Consider the following 8,887-nt stretch of genomic DNA (forward strand, 5'->3'; position numbering starts at 1 on the left):
ATCAATTTAGCAATGAATCCAGAAACTTATACGTGTAAAAAATGTATAGATTTACAAGTGAAAGTAGTAATTTCATTTCCAGAAATATGTTCAATGGATATAATTGAGAAAAGGTTTCTATTCAATAATTTTATTGTAGCATTATTTTAATATAAAATTTGAAAAAATATAAATATACAAAAAAAGGGACTAGTAGCATCAACATGGTAGAGTTGAAATAGTGACCATTAAAATATTTTTCAAGAAATTCCCATAACCAGGCCTAACTAGAGACAATCAGTAGGTTTTTCAGTAGGAAAAAAAGTAAGAAACAGGTTTGAAAGTATTTCCCACAGTGAAAACATATCATTTTTAAAAGTAAGGGAACATTTTTTTTTAAATGTCCTAAGGGGACTTTTAGCATGGAAAAGCAACTTCGGGATAAACTTAAGAAGAAAAGCAATTGTGTGTTGAAATCTTTTTTTTCTTTTTTTCAAATATGATCGTGGTTGATTCCCTTATCCAGAGGCTGTGTCAGCGGCAATAATTTTAGTGTATTTGGAGATAAGGAAATCACACAGGCTAAATAAAGACAGTACTACCAGTTAGCGATTACTGAGCATTTATTTTGTGCCAGGCACTGTACCGAGGTCTTAAATTATCTGGTCTGAATTAATGCACAGAACAGCCTTAGGAGGCCACTGTCTGCAGCTCAGATGCTTCCATGTGAAGGTCGCGATGCCCGTGGATCAGCCCCGATCCTCTGTCCGCTTGGATTCTTCTCCCCAAATCTGCCCCTAACTGTTTTCAGGTGTGACCTGCCACTTGCTTTTCATGGGACCCTTGGAAGGGAAAACAAAATTACACTTATGTCACCAATAAGACAAAGGAAGAAAAAAAAAGCCGAGGTGGTGGGGGGTGGGGGTAGAAGCACCAGTAAGGCTGAGAGCCCTGCCAGGGGCCTCTGTGGGGGTCCTCAGACCATGTGAATCAGGGACAAAGTGCCCAAAAGCACTGCCACCCCAGGGCATGCTTCCACCGCCGCTGGCGCCCGGCAGAGCCCGGGGCACTCCCACCAGGGAGGGACAGAGAGAGAGACGGCGGAGGGGAGGGGACTGAAACGCTCAGCAGGGCAGAAGTGCGTGTTCTGAATCAGGCGATGCTGTCTCCTTTGCCGCCTCACATTTGTGTCCCCGGTATCCGCATCTATCTAAGCTCCCCCAGAGCAAGAAGCCTGCTCTATTCAGTAGCCTACATGCTGTGTGAAGAGGGCAGAGTGTGTCCTCAGAAAGACGTTGGATGTGTGGATACATGGCTTCATGTGTCTTAAAGTAACGGGGACATAGGACTCCCCGACCAGACTAGTTACGATGTCAGCAGCTCAAGCTACGTCATACACGTGGACGCCACTGCCAACAGCCCCTTGGGAACCAGACACTCTAAACGGCCTTGACCTTTCCTTCCCCTGGGAGCACAATGTGTCCTACGTACAGCCTGGAACACAGCCTCTACAGAAAGAGCCAGGAGTGCAAGGGCCTCTCCCGATGTGAAGCGTCCGAGGCCCAAGGGGGCCGGATCTCCACTGACCGAAGGGGCAATTTTTTCATCGTTGTTCAGCCATGTAAACGCAACTTTCAAGGCCACCCGCCTGAAAGTTAGTTCTTCCCCAAATTCCCCTCCTGAGTCCTCTCAGTTACGCCGTCTGGTCTCCCCCCCTGAAGCTGTGCTCACACCTGTTACATGCCTTGTGAGAGCTGCCTCCAAGGTGAGCTGTGTGTCCTCGCCATCTTCCCCCGTGTCCCGGTTTTAAACCAACGCTTACATCAAAATGAATATTTGAATATATGTTTCCTTTGAATTTAATTGCACATAATTAACATTCTTGAAATACCTGACTTTAGCACATTATTACCAGCTCTAGACTATACCTAAACTATTCTACTTTGCCAAGAGGTCTCATTTTTATTTCTGCAATTCCTCTCTCCTCCTCCGCCCTCCCTCTCCTCCTGTCACTCTCCTCCCCTCCCCCAGAGCCACAGGCACAGAAAGCACCACCTCGCGCCCAGCCGGCCCGTCAGAGACTGGCGTGGACAGCCTTTCTCGCGCCGCACGTCCCCGGGACCCTGCTTAGCGCTGTGAGCTGCAATTCTTCAGAAACGGGGTCTTTCCTCACCTGCGGCAACAAGGTGGCTTGTCTCCTCTGGGTGCACGAAGCCCACATCTGTGCTGCCTGTCAGGGGCGAGACCGGAGAGCAGCGTTCCCACCGATGACCCAAAGGCCACATTCTCCCTTCGCGGGAACAGGACGCAGCCCAGACAGCAAGCCGTTAAAAAAGAGCCAAATAACTGGAGAAAAAGGAAACAGGAAAGCGAATCTCAAGAGCGACGCCAAAGAAAACAGGGGCCAAGTGCCACCCGAGGGGAGGACCGACGGCCGGACGTGTGTCAACGGTCCAGCGCGCCTGGCGCCGCGTGCGAGTCGGCGCGGCCCCGGGGAGGCTCACGCGGCTCGGGCTTTCTTCTGGGGCTTTTCCTAACGCGCAGCTCCAAAGGCCCGCTTGGTCGTCCGCTCAGTCAGCTGAAACCCATAGACCAAGGCCGAGGTTAGACCCCTGTCGGTCCTTGAACCCTGCCTGGTAAGAGCAACTCCAGTCACGCGCGACTTCCCGTGCCCAGAACGCGGCGCTCACCGCCGGCGGAGGGCCCGCTGGACGCCGCGAGGTTACGCCGTAACCACGCGAGGGCTGCCCGAAGTCCGCGCCTGCTGCGCATGTGCGTGACAAATCACTACGCGGCGCTTCTTAAACAGATACGATTTGTATTACACATTTTAAAATACTTTTCGAAGTGTAATTCAAGCTGTGTATTTGTACAGCATAGATTAGAAACTAAGAGAGGCATAATTTGAAAATGATTGTACAACGCTTATAAATCGAGTTCTTTTTTTTAAATTTCTTATTGAAGGGTAGTTGATTTACAATGTTAGTTTCAGATGTACAGCAAAGTGATTCAGTTCTACATATAGATACTTTTTTCTTCTTTTCAGATTCTTTTTCATTTTATGTTGTTACAAGAAATTTAATAGAGTTCCCTCTGCTATGCAGTATGTCCTTGTCGTTTACCTATTTTGTATATAGTAACATGTATCTGTTAATCCCCAACCCTTAATTTAGCCCTCTCTGCCCTTTCCCCTTTGGTAACCATAGTTTGTTTTCTATGTCCAGGAGTCTGTTTTTGGTTTGTAAATAGCATTGGTATCATTTATTTCTAGATTCCACATATAAGTAATGTCATATGATATTTGTCTTTCTTTGACTTACTTCACTTAATTTGATAAACTCTAGGTTCATCTATGTTGCTGCAAATGGCTTTACAACATTTTTTATGGCTGAGTTATACATATATAGTTTACATATACGCCAGATGTATACATAGCCAAGTAGTGTTTATCTTGTTCATCCAGCCATCTGTTGATGGACATTTGTGTTGTTTCCATATCCTGGCTATTATAAATAGTGCCACTATGAATATTGGGGTGCATGTGTCTTTTCAAATTACATCTTTCTCCAGATATATGCCCAGGAGTGGGATTGCTGGATCACATGGTAAGTCTATTTTTAGTTTTTTCAGGAACCTCCATGCTGTTCTCCACAGTGGCTGCACCAAACTGCACTCCCACCAGCAGTGTAGGAGGCTCCTTTTCCTCCACAGCCTCTCAGTGTTCTTAGTGAATGTCATGTACAGATAAACTATGTTTTGTGGAGGGAGTTATGGTGCTCTCGAGAGACACAAATGTAAAGAGTTCAGCTGTAAGGTGAAACTGTCCAAACCAAAAAGTGATCCAAATATGTATGCGTCCTAGAGACATTCACAAACTTCCTTCGAGGACCTTACATCCGCCAGGTCTAAGGAAAATCAGGTGACAGGTGACAAGGCTGTTACTAGTAACAGCCACCGCTTGCTGAGCACCCCCAGGGCAGGGGTCCCGCCAGGTACCCCCGTAGTTACTTACTCTAACCCTCACAGCCCCCTTCATAGGACAGACAGCACTGCTCACAGTTGTCTGTGACATAACACACTTAGAGGCGTTTTGGCGCTGACTCAGGTCCCGAGGACTCAAGTCCAAGTCTCCAGGGACCACACCTGTGTCCTTAACCACCAGGCTGCCCGGCTCCTCATGCGTCTTCTCCATCGCGTCCTCACGAGGGCTACCTTTGGGGTCACTTTATGGCGGAGACAATAGCCACAGACAGCTTTGTATGTGTTCACTTCTGTTAGACATGAGCTAGAACTTTTTCACAAAATTAAACTACTTCTACAGAAATGATTTAGTGAGGGTCCAAATGGTTGTGAGAAAATTCTGATGAACTGCTGACTGTCAGGGAGTCTAAATTCTGTGCTTCTTTGATCAGAGGGACAAGGGAACTCTGGAATCCTTGTGGAATCAGTAAGTATTAGCAAAACTGATCGAAAACCACATAGAATATTCTCAAGGCATATCAAGTCTTTTGAACATCACTTGCAGGGCTGTCATAAAACACTAAAATAGCATTAAATGCTATAAATGGCACAGTTTTGTTTGCAAGATATTGGCAGTAGATTAAAGCAATTGTTCCACTCCATGACATTAATTTGGTGTTCAATAGTAGTAACTTCAATGAAAACAAAATCTGTCCAATATCTCAGCATTTTATGGGCAAAAGGATTAGCTCATCATAGAGTGACCAGCCTCCCTAGTTTTCCCGGAGCTTCTCCAGGGTTAGTGCTGAAAGTCCCGTATCTGTGCCAACCAGGACAGAAGAGCATCTCAGCCGATTGTGAAATTAATTAGAAAGGAACAGCCAGATGTCTTCTCGCAGCAGGGACAGGACACGTCTGTGTGCAGTGAAGCTGTCTGAGACTCTTCGGATGATAGAGCCTTTGATCTGAATATTGAAGGAAAATTATGCCACGAGAAGATGAGGATGAGCTTGAGGCAGAAAGGGAAGAAGGTATAAAGAACTGGCAGGTGCTTGGGGGTGGGGGCAAGACCCAAGAATTCCCAGGTTGCCAGAACAGCAAGAGGGCAGAGTGCAGGTCCTGGAAGTGTGTGTACACCCAGGCCTGAATTACCAGAGCAGAAGGAGGGCTGGAGCTCTTGTCTTCTAAAGCACAGGATCTTCTGTAGAATCTAAGAAAGAAGCAGAGTAAGTCATCTTCAAAGGTTGGACATCATTAACCAAGACAGGAAACTGGGAAGAGTGGCATGGTTTCACAAAGAAGATCGTACATTGTGTTCTAGATGGATTGAGAGCTAGAGGTTTTCTGTCCATCCAGTTAGAGGCATTTAGCAGGTAGACAATCAAGGAAGAATCTGAAGCTAAGGGTGTGAATTTGAGGTAACTGCAGAGAACTCATCAAGAGGTTAGATCAGATGGTCCAGAAAGAAGCTCTAGAGAGAAGAAAAACATGTCACGAGCTGTTGAAGTCGTACAAAGGAAATCATCAGAGTTAGCAGTCCCACATGCAGAAACGTGACCTGCAGAAAAGTAATTAGGAAGCAGGTGTAGCTGTAAATAAATAAACACATTGTGTTTTTAAAAAATGGCATCTTTAACTCTGGAGATGCAGTCATTAGTGTTCAGCAATCTGTTCTGATGCTCAAGCCTCCTGCTAGGTGAAATGGCCCACTGTAAGGGCATCAATCTGCCCTTGACCTCAAGACGATCCACCCTTCATTCATTCATTCACTGAACACCAAGTTTCTGTCCTCAGATCGCGTGATGACATAAGCATCGGGGCCATCCTTGCTTGGCACTGCAGGGACACATAGCTGAGTGAGAAATAACCCTCCTTAGTCAGGAGCTCATGGTCTTCTCGAAGGGGTACTCATTGAGGAGAGATCTCTACCCTGGGAATGTTGGGACAGCATGCCAGCGTTATGACAGAGACATGCAGGCGAGGCCGACCTGGGAGCACGTGGACACGGGTAATAAAAGGTTCCCCCTGAAGAGAAGGTTACACAGTGAAGAGTGAGGACTGGAGGTGGGACAGTTTCCAGGCAGAGGAACGCTCACTAGGGTAAAAGCTGACGGAAGGAAGGCAAGGCTGGTGCAGATGTAGGTCAGCAGTGGGGAGGAAACAGGGGTGGGCAAACGTCTCCACCCTGGGGGTCTCCATTTTCTTAATCAGGAAACAACGCCATGAATATTTGAACTGTCGCTGAGCAAGATGGAAGGAGATGATGACATAACGTCCCTGAGGATGCTCTGAAATGTGGATCTGAACTCAGTGGCCTGACCCGGCCACTGCCAAGTGTGTAGACAGAACAGCGTTCTTGACACTAACTATGCTAAACACACTGTACGAACCAAGAGGAATTCCGAGTGTGGCGTGTGCTCCGTGCAAGTGGTACCTGTGGTCAGAACGCCCTCCATGGTTGGATGAGTAGAGGCGTGAATATAAGGGTTCTGAGAACAAGGAGGTCAATGAAAGCTGAGGGAGAATAAAGGCTGAAGAAAAGCACAGGCCAATGCTTCTGTTTTCCATGAAGGTGGAGCATTGAAAGACCAGCAGATGACTGCAAGATAGTCGGCCAAGTCCATACTTGGCCTTGAAGGCATTTTTTTAGGATCTGAGAAAATTACATTAACTATGGTTGCTTGAAGAGTAATTTGATTTTCTTCCAGCTCATTACATGGTGCTCCTGAAGGAGGTTAGCCTTAGAATGATTCTTTCCCAACAGGATTCTGCACATTTTCTCCCAATTTGTAGAGATTAAAAAAAAAAAAAACCTAAATAAATATTATAAGGACTCTATATTAATTTTCTGCTTTGGGAGTACTGGATTTTTTTGGTCCAACTTATTGAAACTTTCTAAGATAGTTTGTTTATACACTGATGTTTAGGAAGTAAAATCAGTGACAAAATTGAATATAATTCTCCAACTTTTATCCATATGCCCCTTAGATATCAACTGCTCTAGAAATCCTTTGTGCAAATACATATGAAGCTGAAAGCGGAATTAGTAGAATCCAAATTTGGGTCAAATAAATTATTGCTTTGTCTTTGCTAAACAGGGTAACCAGAGGTATGAAGTGTTATTTCATAAGCGGCATCAACCTGTCGAATGCTAGAATTTCACATTTCAGATCCCACGTAAGAAAGGTACAAATGGATGCAGCTCCACTTCCCATGATTTGTACTTATACTGTTATTCCTTTAATACATCAGTGTCATTAGGGTACGTGTCTTGGGTGACTTGAATAGATTGGTGTCTAGTAGTATATGGTGTGATTATAAAACTCTAGAGTCTAACTTTTAAAGCCTTGAGGTAAGAAAGACCATGAATATTAAAATTTTTAGAATGTATCAAAACATTTTGAAGTTCAAGCTTTATGGAAATCCCAGTCATGAGAGATTCTAATTGGTTTTGTCTCAACAAATAGAGACAAACTTTCTCGAGACAAAAGCTTCAAATGACTGGTAAATCAAATTCTTAAGCCTTCTTGGACATCTAAAAGCTCTTACAAATAAATATTTAAGCAAGCTGGCTTTAAACGGATTAAAAACACATGGTCAAATAGTCCTCAAAACCCACAGGACTTATTTTTCAAAGGAAAATGCATTCAGCAAAATGCAGTTTAAATTTGACAGACCTCTCCCCTAACCCAAAGTATAGGATTTTGAGGAATTCAAAACATCAATCACTTCTCGTACGCAAAACCTAAAGTACTGAAAGATGGATTCATGAGTTGATAATGACCACGAGTTGATATCAGACAGCTTTGGGGAAGAATATGCCCTGGAACTGTACAAATGGATATATACTGGGTGTTCCTACAAGGCATGTCTGCTCCTCAAATTTCCCAGAGCAACTTTCAGAGGAGAAGACGTAATAACAATTATTTTCCTCCCACATGTAATTTAATGAATAATGAATACATCATCATAAGAGGTTAGATAATTTGTAGCATTAATCTGTCTAGGATAATTGCCAAGTATTTAATATTACACAAGGCACTGTATAAGGGATTATGAGATTATAAGTAAGAAAAAATAGCTTCTCTAGGAGCTTAAAATTGAATGGTAGGGACACACACACCTCAGGAAAAGACGGCAACGCAGGATCCAAAGAAAGCATTTTGGCTGGCGCTCATCACACCTTTTCCTGACATTTGTCACTTGCCTCCTGCTTTCAGCTTTGTCATCAACCATGTGTACACGTCCGAAGCATCCTTCCCTGACAGGGTTAAACGTCTCACTGTAACAGAGGAAGAGAAAGGCCAGAATAGTTATGAATTTTTAATGAAATTACTGCAAAGCAAATTTCAATTATCACACCCACCTCTAATGATCACTTAGCATATTCCAGTTTTATTGGCTCGCCCTCCCTCTCTCAGGCTTCTTAATTCTACTAATTTGACATAATGTGAAAGGTTTCATATGTCTTTATTAATGATATATGCTCAGTGATTTATTTTACTCATAGACAAGACTACACTTAGTGTATCAGCTCTGTTAGCAAACATGTAATTTATGTGTCATTTCTTTTCTAGAAAATCAGAACCCACCCTCCCCATTCTACCAGAAACAACAGAGGGACCCACAGAACACAATACAGTTATATTCCCGGTGTAATCAACCACCAGGCAGCTACATGGAAAGGAAACAGCAACAAAAAAGCAAGACCCCAAATGAAGCTTCCGGTTACATATTTCTGATGTAACTGAGAAGCTATTGGCTTAAGTGAGGGGAACAGATAAGCATGTTCATCCTCAACCGTCGTCTTTTAAATATCGTAAATTTGGAGGATTTTTCTTAAGCTGTTAATTTTTGTTAGTAAAATTCCACCTCCCTTCTCCCAAACGGGTGTCCTATTTAACGTCTTCTTACGTCCACCTGTTGGTGAGGACGCTGCCCCCAGCAG

The 8,887-nt window shown here is 44.1% G+C and overlaps 1 long non-coding RNA gene across 2 annotated transcripts; it reads right to left on the reverse strand.

Moving 5' to 3' along the window:
- Positions 1–584: 584 nt before the first annotated feature.
- LOC140690090 (uncharacterized) lies at positions 585–2,663 on the reverse strand. 2 transcript variants are annotated; one of them, XR_012065270.1, is made up of 3 exons: positions 2,484–2,663; positions 2,153–2,325; positions 585–821 (listed from the first exon to the last, which is right to left on the reverse strand). It is a non-coding gene; the product is annotated as an uncharacterized lncRNA (long non-coding RNA). The 2 variants fall into 2 exon arrangements; XR_012065267.1 differs by lacking the exon at positions 2,484–2,663 and having other exon boundaries at positions 2,153–2,464.
- Between the last annotated feature and the right edge of the window lie 6,224 nt (positions 2,664–8,887).

Source organism: Vicugna pacos, chromosome 3 (assembly GCF_048564905.1).
Source record: "Vicugna pacos chromosome 3, VicPac4, whole genome shotgun sequence".
Taxonomy (NCBI): Eukaryota; Metazoa; Chordata; class Mammalia; order Artiodactyla; family Camelidae; genus Vicugna; species Vicugna pacos.